The following is a 22,136-nucleotide window of genomic DNA, read 5'->3' on the forward strand; positions in this document are numbered from 1 at the left end:
CTAGACCATTAAGGTATGACCCAAATCAAATCCCTTATGACTATACAGTGGAAGTGAGAAGTAGATTTAAGGGACTAGATCTGACAGACAGAGTGCCTGATGAACTATGGACGGAGGTTCGTGACATTGTACAGGAGACAGGAATCAAGATCATCCCCAGAAAACAAAAATTCAAAAAAGAAAAATGGCTGTCTGAGGAGGCCTTACAAATAGCTGTGAAAAGAAGAGAAGTGAAAGACAAAGGAACAAAGGAAAAATATACCCCTTTGAATGCAGAGTTCCAAAGAACAGCAAGGAGAGATAGGAAATCCTTGTTTAGTGATGAATGCAAAAAAATAGAGGAAAACAATAGAATGGGAAAGACTGGAGACATCTTCAAGAAAATTAGAGATACCAAGGAACATTTCATGCAAAGATGGGCTTGATAAAGGACAGAAATAGTATGGACCTAAGAAAGAAGAAGATATTAAGAAAAGGTGGCAAGAATATAGAGAAGAACTGTACAAAAAAGAGCTTCACAATCAAGATAATCACGATGGTGTGCTCACTGACCTAGAGCCAGACATCCTGGAATGTGAAGTCAAGTGGGCCTTAGAAAGCACCACTACAAACAAAGCTAGTGGAGGTTGATGGAATTCCGGTTGAGCTATTCCAAATCCTGAAAGATGATGCTGTGAAAGTGCTGCACTCAATATGCCAGCAAATCTGGAAAACCCAGCAGTGGCCACAGGACTGGAAAAGGTCAATTGTCATTCCAATCCCAAAGAAAGGCAATGCCAAAGAATGCTCAAACTACCGCACAATTGCACTCATCTCACACACTAGTAAAGTAATGCTCAAAATTCTCCAAGCCAGGCTTCAGCCGTATGTGAACCATGAACTTCCAGATGTTCAAACTGGTTCTAAAAAAGGCAGAGGAACCAGAGACCAAATTGTCAACATCCACTGGATCATCGAAAAAGCAAGAGAGTTCCAGAAAAACATCTATTTCTGCTTTATTGACTATGCCAAAGCCTTTGACTGTGTGGATCACAATAAACTGTGGAAAATTCTGAAAGAGATGGGAATACCAGACCATCTGATCTGCCTCTTGAGAAATTTGTATGCAGGTCAAGAAGCAACAGTTAGAATAGGATGTAGAACAACAGACTGGTTCCAAACAGGAAAAGGAGTTCCTCAAGCCTGTATATTGTCACCCTGCTCTTTTAACTTATGTGCAGAGTACATCATGAGAAATGCTGGGCTGAAGGAAGCACAAACTGGCATCAAGATTGCCGGAAGAAATATCAATAACCTCAGATATGCAGATGACACCACTCTTATGGCATAAAGTGAGGAAGGACTAAAGTGTCTCTTGATGAAAGTGAAAGTGGAGAGTGAAAAAGTTGGCTTAAGGCGCAACATTCAGAAAACTAAGATCATGGCATCTGGTCCCATCACTTTATGGAGCCAACCTATACAACATTTAAAAAGCAGAGACATTACTTTGTCAACAAAGGTCCGTCTAGTCAAGACTATAGTTTTTCCAGTGGTCACATAAAGATGTTAGAGCTGGACTCTAAAGAAAGCTGAGTGCCAAACATTGATGCTTTTGAACTGTGGTGTTGGAGAAGACTCTTGAAAGTCCCCTGGACTGCAAGGACATCCAACCAGTCCATCCTAAAGGAGATCAGTCCTGGGTGTTCATTGGAAGAACTGATGTTTGAAGCTGAAACTCCAATACTTTGGCCAGCTGATGTAAAGAGCTGACTCATTTGAAAAGACCCTGATGCTGGGAAAGATTGAAGGCAGGAGGAGAAGGGGACGAAAGAGGATGAGATGGTTGGATGGCATCACCGGCTCCATGGACATGGGTTTGGGTGGACTCTGGTAGTTGGTGATGGACAAGGAGGCCTGGCATGCTGCAGTTCATGGAGTCACAAAGAGTTGGACATGAATGAGTGACTGAACTGAACTGATAGGCCCTTCCTACATCAAAAATTCTCTAGAGCATCATATAACAACATCAAAACTGCCATATACCTCATTATCCCTAACAGAAGATTATTTCCATTTTCAAATTCATATATAACCCATTGGTACTTTCCAAACAACTGCTTGTATTATTTTTGTCAGCTGCACAGCTTAAAAAAGTTAATAGTGCATATTAAAAAAGATGTAAAAATATTTTAAAGAAGGAAGCAATAGTGTTTCTTAAAACAAACAAGAGAAAAAATCAACCCAGGATTCATGATACAGCAAAAAATTGAATTTTAAATGTCTATCAGATGTAAGAAGTAGAATGAAGAAAATCACAGAGGATAATGTATTTGGGTCTAATTGAAGAAATTATACAATGAGAAAGCTAGCCCTGTAAGAAGGGTTTTATATTTTTTTTATTAAATGGCTGAAAATATATTATTGAAATAAAGCTAAATAGAACTGATTTCAAATTTTAATTTTAAATTTGTAAAGTATCAATCATGACAAAGAACTTGGTAAAATATTTTAATAAATTCATTATCTAACATTATTTACATGTGTATTTCATTTAATTTTTATCTTAAAAATGAATAATTTATAGAGGAGATGCACAATAGTTAGTTGAAATAGAGAAAAGAACTTGTAGTTAAATATTTGGGGTAAAGTAGTAAAGTTCAATATCTCAAGTTATGTTTTTAAGACTTTAATTTTATTTAGTTATTTATTTTTTGTCTGCACTGGGTCTTTGTTTCTGTATGCGGGCTTTCTCTAATTGCAGCAAGCGGGGGCCACTACTTTTTTGGCACATGGGATTCTCATTATGGTGGCTTATTTTATTCTGGAGCACAGACTCTAGGTGTGTAGGCTTCAGGAGTTGTGGCAAAAGGGTTCAGTAGTTGCAGCTCATGGGCTCTAGAATGCGGGCTCAGTAGCTGTGGAACACAGGTTTAGTTGCTCCACAGCATGTGGAAGCTTACTGGGCCAAAGATTGAGCTCATGTCACCTACATTGGTAAGTGGACTTCTAGTTGCTGTTCCACCTAGGAAGTCCTCAGGTAATTTTTTAATAAGGATCTTGCTAATTTTTGTTGAAATAGTTAACCTCATTATACTCCAGAAGAACAATTTGGACTTATCACAAATAAATTAATAAAAAGTTAATGGTGCTAATGGTAAAGAACCCTCCTGCCAATGCAGGAGATGTAAGGGATGCAGGTTTGATTATTGAGTTGGGAAGGTCCCATGGAGGAGGGCACAGCAACCCACTCCAATATTCTTGCCTTGAGAATCCCATGACAGAAGGAGCCCAATGGGCTATAGTCCATAGGGTCACAAAGAGTCAGACACAACTGAAGTGACTTAGCTGGCACACATACACTCTGCATATAAGTTAAAAAAGCAAAGTGACAATATACAGCCTTGATGTAAGAGTGAAGGCTAGTGGAAACAATGCCTAGATTTATCTTTAACATGTGTTAACTTGTATGTTGTTGTTTGTTTTTAGTCACTAAGTTTTGTCTAACTTATTTGCAAATCCATGGACTGTAGCCCACCAGGCTCCTTTGTCCTTGGTATTTCTCAGGCAAGAATACCGGAGTGGGTTGGCATCTCCTTCTCTAGGGACTCTTTCTGACCCAGAAATCGAACCCACATCTCCTGCATTGCAGGCAGATCCTTTACTGTTGTCACTAAGGAAGCTCACGACGAGAAATACAGTACTAAAAAAATAGATAACTCATGGGAACCTACTGTATAGCACAGAGAACTCTACTCAGTGCTCTGTGGTGACCTAAATGGGAAGGAAATTCAAACAAGAGGGGATACGTGTATACGCACAGCAGATTCACTTTGCTGTGCAGCAGAAACTAACACTTTATGAAGCAAGTATACTCCAATAAAAATTAATAAAAAAAGATTAATGGGGAATAAGAATACATTGGTTAGAAATAGTTGATTTAAAGCCAACAAAATACAACAAAAATGCATTATTTTTTTTTTTTTTGACGGAGGGAAGATAGATCAAAATAGATAAGAAAACACTTCCACTTTAATTGCTTTTTTCTTATACTTCAAATTTATACTTAACGACTTTCTCCTCCTGGACAGAAGGAACACCTGGGTATTCTGGGAGAAGTTTATAATTTTCCAAATCATTTTCAAGAAAAAAATGCATCACTTTCAAATTCTTGCGTGATTATTGCCACAAATAATCTAAGATGGCCTGGCTTGTTCATGGCTTCCTTATATAGAACTGCTTCCTGCTATCAAACCATATCTAGTTTATTTGTTAATGCTGGTTGCTCGATAAGTTCTAAGGCATCATCCAGACTTTTGGCAAGAAAATGAGCTCCCTGTGGAGGTTCCTTGAGTTCTCTATTGAGAATTATGTTAATTCTGTCTTTTAAAGATTGATTCTTTTCTGGAATGTTGAACCACGTCTTCCTACCCATAATCACCAAATTCTGTTTATCTTCTACTGATGAGGAATGCTTGAATTCATACCTGAGCAAGAGCTAAGGCAGGTCCCCATTCTTGCTGATGCCCCATGCTTTGCGACAGAGTGATGAGGCAGTTTAGTGGACGAACTACCTTTATCTTTAAAATATGTTATTAACTTGTATGTAGAAAGCATTAAATCAATTAAAATGTTAGATTTTCTAAATCTGACTTTAAGCCATTAATCATTATTTTCTTTCCACTTAATGTGAAATTTTAAAAATAATGAATCCTTAGATAAAAGCCATTGGTGTTTGCTACTTACAAAAAGTGTTGCTCAAATTTCCACCAAAAATGTTCTTTATCTTCCTGCCTACATATGAATAAATGTGTGTGTGTGTGTGTGTGTGTGTGTGTATTTGAAGCTTAGAATGAATTCTTTTTACTTTTTTTTTTTAAATCTGTATTGTATTTATATTTGCCTACACCATATGATAGTCTGGGTAAATATGAAAAAAGAGGTTGAATTAATGGAAAAAAACCTCTAAAATTCTTATTTTTAGGGGAAAAGGTGAGCAAAATTCATACTACTAATACAGATGATTTAATAGTCTAATTTCAAACTAGATTATTCTCCTTACTGGTTGCATGTTAACTATAAAGTACTTAGAGTACTAAAAATTAATTTTTCTCTTTGAGACCTTTAAAGTTGTCTCTGTCAATATTGCTGCTGCTGCTGCTGCTGCTAAGTCGCTTCAGTCGTGTCCGACTCTGTGCAACACCATGGACCGCAGCCCACCAGGCTCTGCCGTCCCTGGGATTCTCCAGGCAAGAACACTGGAGTGGGCTGCCATTTCCTTCTCCAATGCATTAAAGTGAAAGTGAAGTCACTCAGTCGTGTCTGACTCTTAGCGACCCCATGGACTGCAGCCTACCAGGCTCCTCCATCCATGGGATTTTCCAGGCAAGAATACTGGAGTGGGGTGCCATTGCCTTCTCTGCTGTCAATATTGAGATATCTTGAAAAGTCTCAAAGGAAAAAACAGGCTCCAAAATCACTGCAGATGGTGACTGCAGCCATGAAATTAAAAGATGCTTGCTCCTTGGAAGAAAATCTATGACAAACCTAGATAGCATATTAAAAAGCAGAGACATTACTTTGTCGACAAAGGTCCATATAGTCAAAGCTATGGTTTTTCCAGTAGTCATGTACGGATGTGAGTGTTGGACCATAAAGAAAGCTTAGAGCTAAAGAATTGATGATTTTGAATTGTGGTGTTAGAAAAGACTCTTGAGAATCCCTTAGACCGAAAGATCAAGCCAGTCAATCCTAAAGGAAATCAACCCTGAATATTCACTGGAAGGACTGACACTGAAGCTGAAGCTCCAATACTTTGGTATCTAAAGAGATTGGTACCTAAAGAACTATGCTTGCTTTATTTTGATCTAAGTTATTTAGAGCTTATTATTTTCTCATTTATAAACTTATGCAGAATGCCCACCACATTGCTTGGCACGTAGTAGACATTAAATAAGTGCTTAACTCCTTTTTAAGAAGTGGATTAAAAGCATTGAGATATGAGTTTGCTTAATTAGAATGCATTTCAGAAAAGGGGAAAAATAAGCTAAGTTAGCAACTCTTTGGTTTGGCATTGTGAATGATCTTGGAACGTTGGTATGGAGACTTGGAGTATTTGACTTATCCAAAAATCTAGGTAAGAAATGAAGTATCAAAGACCTAGATTAAAAATGGGCAATAAGAATAAATTGATACTTAATGGTAGACAGAAATCATCCCAAGATGACCATGCATGCATGGGTACATGTACTTAACAACATAAATTTTTACAAAAGTTTAAAAAATATTTCTTTATTTTTCTTACCACAGATGACTGTGGCAATGAGCAACTATCATTTCCTTCTCCCCTTCTTTCAGCTTATATGGAAAAACAAATTACGTGGTATATAAATAGAGGTTATCAGCAGTAATGCTAATTGATGGTATAGCTGCCAAATACCAAGTTATATTCTAACAAAGAATATGACTAATGTTACTCAATAACATTTCATCAATCACAGGTCAGAAAATTACCAACAGTCAGTATTTTCTTTGGATCAGTAATGCAACTTAAAAGTTGCAGTTAGTATAATTAAAGGCCAGTAACCAGATAAAAAGTCTTAGTTTGTAATTTTTTTTCTTTTTTTTTTTTACTAAGAAAGGCTATGTATTAAGTGATGTTTGAGCTCAATCCAAAGTATGGGGAACAAACTCAACAATATGATTAAAAAACTTTCAATGAGTATTTAATGAGTACCTACCCAGTGCCCAAAAAGGACACTCTAGGAGATATAATGGCAGAGGATATAAAATCTCTATTCCCCATGAATGTACAGTAAGATTGAGTAAAGAGAATGAGCAGATTTAAAACACAAAGCAAAAGCTCAATGGCTGAAAATGAAGTGGTATAGGATGTTTAAAGATAAGCAGAACTATGTGAGCTGGAATTATCAGAAAATAACATTGCATGGATGGTAAATTTCAAGAAGATGTGGAAATGGAAGGCATTTCAGGGGTCCATTTTGTCCCTACAAGCTGAGTTCCTGAATGAGCATATAAAAATTTAGTTAAGGAAACACATAAAAAGGCAGCTATGTATCCTACCAATGGTTTAAGATACAAAAGTTTAATGCAGTGAAAAATTATTTAGGAAGTCACACGCTTTGTGGCCATTAACTTACATGGCAACTAATCTAATTGATAATTATGAAATTCTCAAAGCAAACTTGAGCAATAGGACTCAGAAGTAGAAATAAAGAGCGAAAGGTAGAGTCAAGTGTAAAATACAATGATAGATTTTGAAAGAAACAGGAAAATTATTCATCTTAGGTGCCAAGAGTAGTAAGTAGTTAACAATATCAAGGCATCTTGAGCAAGATAGGAAATAATACTGGACCAGCAAACAGTAAATCATTGGTATTATTTCACAAAAGGAAACAAAGACCAGAATGACTGAAATACGAAAAGAGAGTTTGCATGTTATTTAAAACATTCTGGAAGCATTCAGATAGCAATCATATTCTTTCAACAACAAAGATGACCATTACAGATATCTTTGCTTTGGTGACCATTTTGGTATATCATAATAGAGAAAAAACTCTAAAGAGTCCCTTGGACAGCAAGGAGATCAAGCCAGTCAATCCTAAAGGAAATCAACCCTGAATATTCACTGGAAGGACTAATGCTGAGGCTGAAGTTCCAATACTTTGGCAATCTGATGTGAAAAGCTGACTCATTGGAAAAGACCCTGATGCTGGGAAAGACTGAGGGCAGGAGGCGAAGGGGGCAACAGAGAATGAGATGGCTGAATGACATCACTGACTCAATGGACATAAGTTTGAGCAAACTCCATGAGATGGTGAAGGACAGGGAAGCCTGGCATTCTACAGTCCATGGGGTTGTAAAGAGTCGGACATGACTGAGAGACTGAACAACAATAGAGAAAAATATCTTCAAAAATAAAATTTTGTTTCTCTCATGAAAAAGTAGAGTGCTAAATGTGAACACAGTAAACTGTCCCTTCAACATTACATAGATAACAATGCAGATTCTAAAGCTGTTCTTTCATACCATTAACTGCTTTGATGGAAGACTAATCCACTTTGTGAGAATAGAACAGCTTGTTAATGTCAAAAAGAACTTAGGATATCATAGGTTTGTCTTGCTCTGAAATCTATGTAGGCAGCAAACTTTCATTCCTCCTTGCTAATCTCTGTTCAGTTTGTTCTTGGTGTTCATCACTAACTCAAATATACACACTTGAAAAGTTAGAAAATAAACAGAAAAAAAATATAAGATATTTAGAGGAACACTAAACCTTAATGCCTGTAAAATACATAAAGCTATGTAATGGCCAAGAATAAATATTAGAATTGAAGTCAGTCTATCTTCTTCCTTCCAGGAAACTAGTTACAACATCATCATGAGCATATCTCTGGAAACAGAGTGCCTGCATTTGCCACTTTAGTAAGTTTTGAGTCCTCAAGCTAAATTAATTACATAACTTTTTGTACCTGAGTTTTCTCATCTTTAGACTATTAAAAGTACCTATCTCTTAGAGTTGTGAGGGCTAACTGATTTATGTTTTCAGATAAGTTAATGGAGCAAACTGAAAGTTGAAAGTATTTGCCATTTTACTTATTTGTTTATTTTTATTGAGTGCAAGTTTACCAAATGATTTTGCAAAGTTGTGATTTTATTTCTGAGAGTTGTTAGTACACAGCTGTGTTAAATTTATTTGGGGCTGCTATGTGCTTGGTATGACAACCCACTCTGGTATTCTTGCCTGGAGAATCTCATGGTCAGAGGAGCCTGGCAGTGTACAGTCCATAGGGTCGCAAAGTGCTGGACATGACTGAAGTGACTTAGCATATGTGCTTGTTTCACATATTGCTATATTTCAGTGTTTGCATTACATGGCTGTGTTGTCTCACCTGCAACTAAGAGCATGTGCATTACATCATCATGTAATAGAAGGCCAGTAGAGTATTTTTTATTGAATTTTCATGTCTTGCCCTAGCAAGATTATTGTGTCTCAAAATGTAGTCCACTAGCCACCTGCTGCACATATAGTGTGCTTATTAACTTAAGTATTCCTGGGTTCTCCCACAGGACTACCAAATCATAACTTATTGGAGTTGGATGCAGGGAAATAAATTGCTTTTAAAAACTAGTATACTGTATTTAAGTTGAACAAATGTGACTAAAATTTGAGAACCACTGATTATTTGGTATACTCTCACAGTTGCTGTCAACTTTTTTGGTCACGTTTTCTTTCATATATTCTATCTTTCTACATTTTCTCTCTTTGGAGTAAAGTTTACAGATAGAAAGAAAGCAGTGTTTTACTTAACTAAACAATAATTTTATATATTCCTAATCATAAAATTAGCTGTTTGTTATAAGTTATCAGCTACATTAGCCTTTCTGACATTTTTCTAAGTTAAACATGTCCCAAAGAACATCAGTCAAATAGCAATTAATCTGGTTAAAGATATAGTGTGAAGCAATGCAAAGCCACTAGCATGCTGGAACTTATCAAGTACCTATTATGCTATCAAGCACTGTGCTAAGCATATTACATACATTGCTTATTTAATTGTTATTACATTCTTAAAGAGTGAGAACTAATAATTACAGATGAGGAGACTGAAGTTTAGAGATTTGAAGCAACCTTCCTAGAATCATTCAAAAAGAATATGTTTGGAATGCAAAATAAGCTGTATGATTTCTAATAATGATTTTGATGCAACGTGCATTAGAAGGAGTGAGAAAGTATATCAAAAAGCCAGTTAATTATGAAAGGGTTAAATGAATGACTCAAGAAAAAGAAAATCCAACCTTCTTTAATAGGCGGGTTGTGGAAGCTTTTAGAAAATATACTAACATTGATCCCTTCACTCAGGAAGATCAATCCCTGCTAGGACAATATTTTATCAGCCACTGTGACCCTGATATTAGGTGGAAACTCCAAAAGTTACAATTAAAGCCATAAACCCCCTTGCCCCAACTCATAGAGGTGACATTTTGGATATTTAGTAATTGAGATCAAGATAAGGAGGAAGAGAGAATCCAAAAGGAGAAAAGCAGGCCAGGGCTCATGAAAACTGATAGCTGTTGCTGTCAGCCATGCCTTGTGACTTCAGGACAACTAAGAGAGCCCAGGAAGTTCAACTATCCATCTATAGGTAAGACCAACAAGGGTGAATGCTTCAAATGCAAGTCAATTGGCCACTGGGCCCGAGAATGCCAGTAAGAGCCCCCCTGGACCATCCCTGCCTGCAAACAAACGTATTATTGGAAGACAGACTGCCCTTGGTCCTAAAGGGGAAGAGGGTCTCCTGCTCCTGAGATGGCCATGCTGGATGACTGAGACTTCCCGGGAATTCTGGTGGCTCCCTCAGTGAGATGTCTATCTTCATCCAGGAATCCTACATAGTCCTTGACATGGTAGGTACAAGATTGATTTTTAATTGATATGGAGCCACTTACTCTGTCTTGATTTCTCAAGCTTTCCTCCAAAAATTGTACTGTGACTGGTGCCAATGAAAAGCCTCACACCTGTTAGTACACTGGGCCTCTCACTTGCCAGTTTGAACAGTGGTTGATTTCACCTGCCTTTTTATTAATAGTTGTGCATGACTGTACTACCTCCCTTCCAGAAAGAGACCTTCTGGGCTCCCTTGGGTCCATACTATGGTTCAGTTCAGTTCAGTTCAGTCACTCAGTTGTGTCCAACTCTTTGCAACCCCATGAATCACAGCACACCAGGCCACCCTGTCTGTCCATCACCAGCTCCAGGAGTTTACCCAAGCTCATGTCCATCGAGTTGGTGATGCCATCCAGCCATCTCATCCTCTGTTGTCCCCTTCTCCTCCTGCCCCCAATCCCTCCCAGCATCAGGGTCTTTTCCAATGAGTCAACTCTTCGCATGAGGTGGCCAAAGTACTGGAGTTTCAGCTTCAGCATCATTCCTTCCAAAGAAATCCCAGAGCTGATCTCCTTCAGAATGGACTGGTTGGATCTCCTTGCAGTCCAAGGGACTCTCAAGAGTCTTCTCCAACACCACAGTTCAAAAGCATCAATTCTTAACACTCAGCTTTCTTCACAGTCCAACTCTCGCATCCATACATGACCACTGGAAAAACCATAGCCTTGACTAGATGGACCTTTGTTGGCAAAGTAATATTTCTGCTTTTCAATATGCTATCTAGGTTGGTCATAACTTTCCTTCCAAGGAGTAAGCGTCTTTTAATTTCTTAGGAGGCCCCAAACAACTCTTTATCTTGACTCTGACCAATACAGACTAGCCATCAGAGCAAGGTCCTATTCCCAGCCATATTCTACAAGCAGTGAACCCTTCAATATGTGATAAAGAAATCCCATGAGGGGCCTTAAAGCCCAATCTGTAAGAATTAGACTTAGGCCATAAGCCATCTGTCCTATCAAGAGATAATATCCCATAAAGTTGAAAACAATCTCTCATAGATAAATTCTTAGAACATGGTTTCTTGGTACCCTGCCAGTTTCTGTGCAATATCCCTATTTTGCCTGTCATGAAGCCAAATGGGGAAATAGGATGGTATAAGACCTTAGAGTAGTAACTGATGCAATGGTCTTTATACATTCCCTTGTGGCCAGTCCTTATATATTAGCCCAAATCCCTGAGGACAATGAATAATTTACTATATACTCCATCTCAAGGATGCCTCTTTTTGTATCCCAGTTCATCCTTCATTGCAATATCTGTTTATCTTCAAGTGAATTGACCCCGACTCAGGCCAAATGCAACAACATATCTGGACAGTATTGTCTTAGGGACAGCTCATACTTGTTTCTTCTGCTTCAGTTGTGTCCGACTGTTTGTGACCCTATGGACTGTAACCCACCAGGGTCTTCTGCCCATGGGATTCGCCAGGTAAGAATACTGGAGTGGGTTGCCATGCTCTCCTCCAGAGGATTTTCCCAATCCAGGGATCAAACCCATGTCTCATTATATCTCCTGAACTGGCAGGTAGGTTCTTTACCACTAGTACCAGCTGAGAAGCACCTTGGGCTTCCTTGGTGGCTCAGATAGTAAAGAATCTGCCTGCAATGCAGAAGACCCAGGTTCAGTCTCCAGGTTGGGAAGATCCCCTGGAGAAGGGAGTGACTTCTCCAGTATTCTTGCCTGGAGAATTCCATGGACAGAGGAGCCTGGTGAGTTATGTTGTTTGGGCTTCCCTGGTAGCCCAGATGGTAAAGAATTGGCTAGCAATGTAGGAGCCCCAGGTTCAATCCCTGGATTGGGACAATCCCCCAGAGAAATAAATGGCAACCCACTCCAGTATTCTTGCCTGGAGAATTCCATGGACAGAGGAGTTTGATGGGCTACAGTCTAAGAGGTCGGACATGACTGAATGACCAACACTTTCACTTTCACATTTCATTCTTGTTTACCCAGGCCCTAGGAAGAGAACCTAGGGAAATAAATCTAAAAGTAGAGGGAATTCTATAGTATATAGATGAAATATTTATATGTAGCCCCTCCATGTAGGTCTCATTCAAAATGCCATTGCAGTCCTTAATTTCTTTGGAGCCCAGGGTTACGGAGTCTTTCAGACAAACACACAAATCTCAAATGCCCAAATCACAAAGCAACAAGTTAATGATCTGGGATATATAATACACCCTGAAAGTATACATTTATCTCCATATAGAAAACAAACTATATTAGGTCTAAGCACTCCAAAAACAAAGAAACATCTTTGTATCTTTTGGGGCATGGCAGGATTTTCTAGAATTTGGACTCCAGCATTTGGGCCAATAAATAAACTTCTATATGAAGCCACTAAAGGCCCAGATACAGAACCATTGTTTTGGAATTGAGAACAGAAAAAGCTTTCAAAGATATTGAGCAAACCCTCACCAGAGCCCCTGCTCTGGGTCTCCCCAGCTTGAAAAAGCCATTCATCTTATATGTGGCTGAAAAGCAGGGGGCAGTTCTGGGAATCCTTATACAGAAGCTAGGGGAAATTCCCCATTCTATAGACTATTTTTCCAAACAACTAGTTTCTGTGACCTGAGGTTTACCTGGCTCCCTCTGGACAGTAGCTGCCACTGCTTTATTAGTGGAAGAAGCTAACAAGCTTAACTTCCACCAGTCACTAGAAGTCCAGAGCCTCATCAAGTATAAAGGAGTCTAGAGAATGTACAAATCTAACAATGCATATGGCCCTTAGTCTTGTGAAACATTCAAGAATGTTTACTTGTATGATAAAAAAAATAAACTGTTAGGGAAAACATTAAATTTATATAAAGATTTCATAGAAAAATCTTAATTTTAATAAGAATGAGGTCACTCTAAATTACTATTTTGTATCAGTTTTTTTAACTATAATGACTTCATGAAAGGCCTGATTAAAAATGGAAAGTGTTGGGAAAACACCAAATAGTAATTTATCATCCAAACCAGGACACATTTAGTAGAAGGGGGTGCTATTTAATTATACTGGGGCAATGATTGTAAATCAAGGTTGTTGACTCTAATGGGAAATATGATTGTCTTAACATGACCCCACCCATGCTCCAACTGGCTATTTAAAAGGCTTAGGAAATCAATATCTCAGGGAGCATGTGAAATTCACTTGCAGTACTTAGTTGTGAAGCCCAAGTCTTGTGCTAAAACAGGAAAATTGTGTAAGAGTCAACAAATAATGGCAAGGCTTCAAGAAGAGTGCAGACAGGCATACACATCACTGCCTCTGCTTATCCATACATTTTCCCAACATTGAAATAATCACTCTCTGAGGAACCCCTCAAGCTGATAAGCTTTACCTCCATGCACACAGAATTTTCAATTACCTTTTTAGTGCCCCACACTTAAATATTTTAATGGCAAAACAATAATTTCCACACATTTGTGGAGAGATTTTCACGCGAAATGCAAAGCAAGCTTTCTGAGAATATTAGAGAAAGTGAAATATTAAAGGAAACAGAAACAATGCAGGCAGTAAAAGAAAACCACTATATATATATATATATATATATCTCTCATACCCTCAGAAAAATAAGATAACACTGTAAACCTGAAAAAAGAGCATGATACCTAGAAAAAGGAACTTTAAGGGAGAAAGGGGATATGTGGAAACAAGCAAAAACTTTGCTAAAATTATGAGAGCAGACATGAGAGAACTGAAGCTAGATAATGAAATAAAGAAAACGAAATCAGCCTATGAGAGGAGCTCTGGGAGATCTCAGCAAAGCAGCTGTGTCGCAGGTCTAGAGGACAGAAGTGTGTTTGGAACTTCGGAAGAAATGCTGTCTCCCTCCTCTTGCTGTCTCTGGGAATTGGTTCCAGAACCTCTTTTGCATACCAAAATCCACAGATGCTCAAGTTCTTTATATAAAATGGAATAGTATTTGCATACAATGTTAATATATCCTCCCCTATTCTTTAAATTATCTCTAGATCATTTATAATGACTGATAAAATGCAAATATTATGTAAATAGTTGTAAATATAATGTAAATCCTTTGTAAATAGTTGCTTGATGCTGCAAATTCAAGTATTTTTTTTTGAAATTTCTGAAAATTTTTTCCAAATATTTTTGATCTGCCATAATAAGCCATAAGGGCTTTCCAGGTGGCTCAGTGGTAGAGTCCTCTTGCTAATGCAGGAGACAGGGGTTTGATCTCTGGATCAGAAAGATCTCTTGGAGAAGGAAATAGCTACACACTTCAGTATTCTTGCCTGGGAAATCCATGGACAGAAGAGCCTGGCTGGCTACAGTCCATGGGGTTGCAAAAGAGTCTGACACAACTTAGTGACTAAACAACAATAACACAGTACATTAACTAAAAAAAAAAGCAAACATAAATGCATATGTGTGGAAAGATCTCTACAGAATATATAAATATTTGTAATTTGCAATGGCTAACACTAGATGGTTAAATTTTTAGTGACCTAAAAAAGTAATTAATTGTATTTAAATTTTGCCTATAATTAATTTGTGTTATATGTCTAATTACCTGGAAGAAAATGCTGAAAGTCAAAAATACCCAGACAAGAGCTGACAAAATGAGTTTAAGCTCCAAGGCCGCTCGCTTGCCCCAGGTAGGCATTTTGTATTCATAAATATTGTTTTCTTTTGCTTAAATAACAACTACCCCCACATATTGTATAAGCTTTAGGCCCTACAAAACCTAAATCTGACCTTAGATGTAGGTTCAAACTCTAGCCCCACAGCTTACTAGTGTGTAATCATAGACAACTCACTTTTTTTTTTCTGCATTAAAGTTATACTTTATTGCCACGTTAAAAAATGTGTAAATTTGTCACTGACAGAGAAAGTGAGAACAAGGGTGGGGAGAGATAGAAGGCAAAATAAGACAAAACCCTGTTCCATATGCAACAAGGTTTAGTCAATGTGCTAACTTTTGCCAATATTAAAAATGTAAACAAAACTTGAAAATGCTGATATGAAATAGCATTAAAATGAAATTATGTATAGTACAGTATCACATGTCTTTTATTAGGCAAATATAAAATGTTTATAAAATAATCATAAGGGGTAAAATTCATATTTCATATATGATTGGCAATGGTTTTCCCATTATTAGATAATTTTTTATAAAAGGAAAAATTAAAAATTAATAAACTATGCAAAGTTGCCATATTTATACTTTTAAGTAGTAAAAATTATAATGCAAATTAGGACATACAATAATCTTATAATATTATACAAGGCAATGAAAATAAAAATATAACATAAAATTTGTCCTTTATAAAATGTGTATTTTGCATTTTCTGATGCAAATATAGCACAATAGGGATTACTACACTATTAATACGAGTTTGTTTCCATGTTTTTATATTGTCCATTTATCACAGATTTGCAATTATAATACTGCTAAAAAGAATTGTGCTATACCAAAAAAATACATAAGGCAGAAATTGTGGGCAATAGGGATATAAAGAATAGAAATGATAGATAAGGTGCTGGTTTGGGCAGAGTGGTTGTGGTATATCATACAATATTTGTGAATTTTTCAAGCCCAAAGCATTTTCTACGTGCCAACTAAAATTTGTCACTTGCCATCTGCCTCTGCAAGGATTAGGTCAGTAGCCATAGTAGTTGCTAACCTTCAATACACCCTGATAGGAGTTCAGGAGGAGATCAGGAATGGGGTCTGTGTTCCTGGAAAAACTGGCAAAACAGGCTTTCAGATAGATATTTTTGTGAAACTTTATGAACTCAATTTTTTATTACTCCTCATATCTAAAAACTACTAGAATCATTAACAGAGAATATGCTCCTCGTGACTAGCAGCAACCTTCTGCCAAAATCTGTTCTTGATTGCACATATTCCTCTTCACTAATATCACATCTATACTGACTTCTGCCTCCACATCTTCAGAGCAGCTCTCAGAGCTGCACGTTGAGAGACTGTTTCCTGGGCTATCGTTCTCATTTGGCCCTAAATAAAACTTAACTACCACTCTCACATTGTGCTTTTTTGTTTTCAATTCACATATACATTCTGTGATTTCATATAAATGCCTTTTTCAAGTTTGGCAAACATCAGGGAAAATTTAATTAGTTCCATATATCTCACATATCAGAAATCAGATCAGATCAGATCAGATCAGTCGCTCAGTCATGTCCGACTCTTTGCGACCCCATGAATCGCAGCACGCCAGGCCTCCCTGTCCATCACCAATTGCCGGAGTTCACTCAGACTCATGTCCATCGAGTCAGTGATGCCATCCAGCCATCTCATCCTCTGTCGTCCCCTTCTCCTCTTGCCCTCAATCCCTCCCAGCATCAGACTCTTTTCTAATGAGTCAACTCTTCACATGAGGAGGTCAAAGTACTGGAGTTTCAGCTTTAGCATCAGTCCTTCCAAAGAAATCCCAGGGCTGATCTTCAGAATGGACTGGTTGGATCTCCTTGCAGTCCAAGGGACTCTCAAGAGTCTTCTCCAACACCACACTTCAAAACCATCAATTCTTTGGCGCTTAGCCTTCTTCACAGTCCAACTCTCACATTCAGACATGACCACTGGAAAAACCATAGCCTTGACTAGACGAACTTTTGTTGGCAAAGTAACGTCTCTGCTTTTGAATATGCTATGCAGGTTGGTTATAACTTTCCTTCCAAGGAGTAAACATCTTTTAATTTCATGGCTGCAGTCACCATCTGCAGTGACTTTGGAGCCCAGAAAAATAAAGTCTGACACTGTTTCCACTGTTTCCCCATCTATTTCCCATGAAGTGATGGGACCGGATGCCATGATCTTTGTTTTCTGAATGTTGAGCTTTAAGACAACTTCTTCACTCTCCACTTTCACCTTCATCAAGAGGCTTTTTACCTCCTCTTCACTTTCTGCCATAAGGGTGGTTTCATCTGCATATCTGAGGTGATTGATATTTCTCCCGGAAATCTTGATTCCAGCTTGTGCTTTTCCAGCCCAGCGTTTCTCATGATGTACTCTGCATATAAGTTAAATAAACAGGGTGACAATATACAGCCTGACGTACTCCTTTTCCTATTTGGAACCAGTTTGTTGTTCCATGTCCAGTTCTAACTGTTGCTTCCTGACCTACATACAGATGTCTCAAGAGGCAGATCAGGTGGTCTGGTATTCCCATCTCTTTCAGAATTTTCCACAGTTTATTGTGATCCACACAGTCAAAGGCTTTGGCAGAGTCAATAAAGCAGAAATAGATGTTTTCCTGGAACTCTGTTGCTTTTTCCATGATCCAGTGGATGTTGGCAATTTGATCTCTGGTTCCTCTGCCCTTTCTAAAACCAGCTTGAACATCAGGAAGTTCACGGTTCACATATTGCTGAAGCTTGGCTTGGAGAATTTTGAGCATGACTTTACTAGCGTGTGAGATGAGTGCAATTGTGCGGTAGTTTGAGCATTCTTTGGCATTGCCTTTCTTTGGGATTGGAATGAAAACTGACCTTGTCCAGTCCTGTGGCCACTGTTGAGTTTTCCAGATTTGCTGGTATATTGAGTGCAGCACTTTCACAGCATCATCTTTCAGGATTTGGAATAGCTCAACTGGAATTCCATCACCTCCACTAGCTTTGTTTGTAGTGATGCTTTCTAAGGCCCACTTGACTTCACATTCCAGGATGTCTGGCTCTAGGTCAGTGATCACACCATTATGACTATCTGGGTCGTGAAGCTCTTTTTTGTTCAGTTCTTCTGTGTATTCTTGCCATCTCTTCTTGATATCTTCTGCTTCTGTTAGGTCCATACCATTTCTGTCCTTTATCGAGCCCATCTTTGCATGAAATGTTCCTTTGTTATCTGTGATTTTCTTGAAGAGATCTCTAGTCTTTCCCATTCTGTTGTTTTCCTCTATTTCTTTGCATTGATCGCTGAAGAAGGCTTTCTTATCTCTTCTTGCTAGTCTTTGGAACTCTGCATTCAGATGTTTATATCTTTCTCCTTTGCTTTTTGCTTCTCTTCTTTTCACAGCTATTTGTAAGGCCTCCCCAGACAGCCATTTTGCTTTTTTGCATTTCTTTTCCATGGAGATGGTTTGATCCCTGTCTCCTGTACAATGTCACGAACCTCATTCCTTAATTCATCAGGCACTCTATCTATCAGATCTAGGCCCTTAAATCTATTTCTCACTTCCACTGTATAATCATAAAGGATTTGATTTAAGTCATACCTGAATGGTCTAGTGGTTTTCCCTACTTTCTTCAATTTAAGTCTGAATTTGGCAATAAGAAATTCATGGTCTGAGCCACAGTCAGCTCCTGGTCTTATTTTTGCTGACTGTATTGAGCTTCTCCATCTTTGGCTACAAAGAATATAATCAATCTGATTTCGGTGTTGACCATCCAGTGATGTCCATGTATAGAGTCTTCTCTTGTGTTGTTGGAAGAGGGTGTTTGTTATGACCAGTGCACTTTCTTGGCAAAACTCTATTAGTCTTTGCCCTGCTTCATTTCGTATTCCAGGGACAAATTTGCCTGTTAATTCAGGTGTTTCTTGATTTCGTACTTTTGCATTCCAGTCCCCTATAATGAAAAGGACATCTTTTTTGGGTGTGAGTTCTAAAAGGTCTTGTAGGTCTTCATAGAACTGTTCAACTTCAGCTTCTTCAGCCTTACTGGTTGGGGCATAGACCTGGATTACTGTGATATTGAATGGTTTGCCTTGGAAACGTGCAGTCCAAGTACTGCATTTTGGACTCTTTTGTTGACCATGATGGCTACTCCATTTCTCCTGAGGGATTCCTGCCCGCAGTAGTAGATATAATGGTCATCTGAGTTAAATTCACCCATTCCAGTCCATATCAGCTCACTGATTCCTAGAATGTCGACATTCACTCTCGCCATCTCTTGTTTGACCACTTCCAATTTGCCTTGATTCATGGACCTGACATTCCAGGTTCCTATGCAATATTGCTCTTTACAGCATCGGACCTTGCTTCTATCACCAGTCACATCCACAGCTGGGTATTGTTTTTGCTTTGGCTCCATCCCTTCATTCTTTCTGGAGTTATTTCTCCACTGATCTCCAGTAGCATATTGGGCACCTACTGACCTGGGGAGTTTCTCTTTCAGTATCTTATCATTTTGCCTTTTCATACTGTTAACGGGGTTCTCAAAGCAAGAATACTGAAGTGGTTTGCCATTCCCTTCTCCAGTGGACCACATTCTGTCAGAAATATAAGATGTCAATACACTAGCTACTTCTCAACGTCGTATCTGATGATATGTTTATTTCAAGGATGTATGTGTGTGTGTATCTTTAATATATATCTGGAGAAGAGAAATATATATCAATAGATATAAGTAAATGCACATACATTCTATTCACTGCACAAAATACTTGAGCATTCTGGATTAAGAACAGCAGCACTCAGGATAGTGGGAAGTACTTTTACCTTGGGCATTTTCACTACTATAACTTAGGCAAATTCTTTATGATTTCCTTATTTGGAAAAGGAAGATGCTATCATTTCTATCTCAGAGTCACTGTAATGATTAGTTTTCATACTAGAAAAAGAATGTCTTTTACTGGATCTGGTAAATAATAAGGACTAGATATATTAATTATTTTCTATTTTATATCTTTTGAAATATTAAAATTGTAAGAGGAGTTGTGTGTTTCTTATCATTCTAGAGCCAGACTTAAATCACTGCTGAATGTGAAATAAATGTTTTACCTTGGAACTTCTAGAAGCCTTTAGTGTAGCTACTTAGGTTTCATGTTTTGTTTGTGGTTTTCTCATAATTATTTATATTTTGCTTTCTTGTTTTAACAGTGTATATTTGGCTTTAGCTATGAATGAGAAAGATCTAGTCATCTCTGAAAACCTTGGTGTTAGTTTCCTAAGGCAGCCATAAACAAGTACCACAAACTGGGTGGGTTAAGGTGATAGAAATGTATTGTATGTGCCTGTGCCCAAACTTATCTTTTCATATAAAGTAACTAGTTGTTGGGGGCCAGCATGAGGCACTCCACCCGTGGCAAAGATCATGAGGAAGGAGGCTGGACATACGCAAAGGCGGGATCGAGCCTCAGGAGTCCCCCTGGAAATCCTTGAGCATCTACCCCCATAACCAGAGCCTGCCTACTTTACTACTTTGTGCTCTCACCTACACCTCTGACTTTATGGGGGGCTGTCCCCCACCACCCCTTTCGGAGAAGGAGTTAACTTACAGCTCCAGTTAATAATAATTCCTGGGTGTGATAGGAGTGTTTTAACCTACAAACTCCTCTGAAGGTTCTCTAGCCTGCCTGACAGGCTTGTCCGGCCACGTGTGATTGCTCACAGCCTCCCAATCGTGAGAGGCACGAGATGCTTTAAACCTTCTAAAAACAGGTTCCTTAGAAAAGTTAGAAAACCATTAGTATAAGTATAGTGGGCTGATTAGAAATTGTATTGGTGAAGGGTTTTTCATTTGTTGAGCCAATGTTTGTTGCTAAGTCTCCACATCCCCTGCCCTTACACACATTAATGAATATATAGAAGAAATAAATATTAACCTTTGATTTTAATCACGTTAGACCTTAGGCTAAGTAAATTCTTTCCTTAATTAAAACCCACTACACCCTCACTCTATAGGAATGTAACTTTATCTGGTACTTTCGGAAGGTGGAGTCTTTTTTAAGAATAATCACCCCTGGAGAAATAAGTGTCCTCGTTGACTGACCGCTGTCACAAGGAGAGGGTCATAAATTGTCAGTAGGCCCCCTGGCCAGAAGATGATGTAACACCCCTAAGACCTCTGTATACATTTGTATGAAGCACCTGACTTTGATAAAAGTCAGGACTGCTGACCCCACGTGACTTTTGCATAACATCTCAGTGTATAAACGTAGACCATGGAAAATAAAAAATGGGGATCAGTTTCTCGAAATACTGGTCTCCCCATGTCGCTCTCTCTCTCAAACTCTGGCTGAGTTTCCATCTGGAGTGTGGAGCCTGCCATGCTTACTAATTATGCCTGGGCTTTTAAGATCCGACTGGGGAGGCCTCAGTGTCTCCTCTCCTTCGGGAGAACGGAAGGATGCCTGCGGCCTACGTAAGTGGTGCAAGCTTCTTGTCTTGAAGTTTTATTGGTCTCCCGTGTAAACCAAGCTACTCAGACTCTTTTCTCCACTGAATTTTCCTACTGAGCTATCCTCATTCTATTACTCTTTACATCTCTGCTGCTGCTGCTAAGTCACTTCAGTCGTGTCCGACACTGTGTGACCCCAGAGACAGAAGCCCACCAGGCTCCCCCGTCCCTGGGATTCCCCAGGCAAGAACACTGGAGTGGGTTGCCATTTCCTTCTCCAGTGCAAGAAAGTGAAAATTGAAAGTGAAGTCGCTCAGTCGTGTCCAACCCTCAGCGACCCCATGGACCTCCGTCCATGGGATTTTCCAGGCAGGAGTACTGGAGTGGGGTGCCATTCCCTTCTCCACTGAAGCTATTGTATCCTGATCCTTGCTGATGCTGTGCCCGCTTCGAACTCCCTGGATTAGCCGGGGCTGGACCTCGGCAACTAGTCATTGGACTTAGAACTTAACCTGATTCAGGATGACCTCTTCTTAACTTGAATATAGCTGCAAAGGTCCCATGTAGACAAATAAGGTCACATTCACAGGTATCTTGTGTTAGGACTCCAGCATACCTTTGTTGTTGCTGCTGTTTAGTCACCCAGTCATGTCCGATTCTTTG

The 22,136-nt window shown here is 38.7% G+C and overlaps 1 pseudogene; it reads right to left on the reverse strand.

The window, feature by feature from the left end:
* Positions 1-4,008: 4,008 nt before the first annotated feature.
* Positions 4,009-15,057, reverse strand: LOC105003551 (annotated as a pseudogene).
* Between the last annotated feature and the right edge of the window lie 7,079 nt (positions 15,058-22,136).

The sequence above is a fragment of the Bison bison genome, unplaced genomic scaffold, assembly GCF_000754665.1.
Source record: "Bison bison bison isolate TAMUID 2011002044 unplaced genomic scaffold, Bison_UMD1.0 scf7180017864470, whole genome shotgun sequence".
Classification (NCBI taxonomy): domain Eukaryota; kingdom Metazoa; phylum Chordata; class Mammalia; order Artiodactyla; family Bovidae; genus Bison; species Bison bison.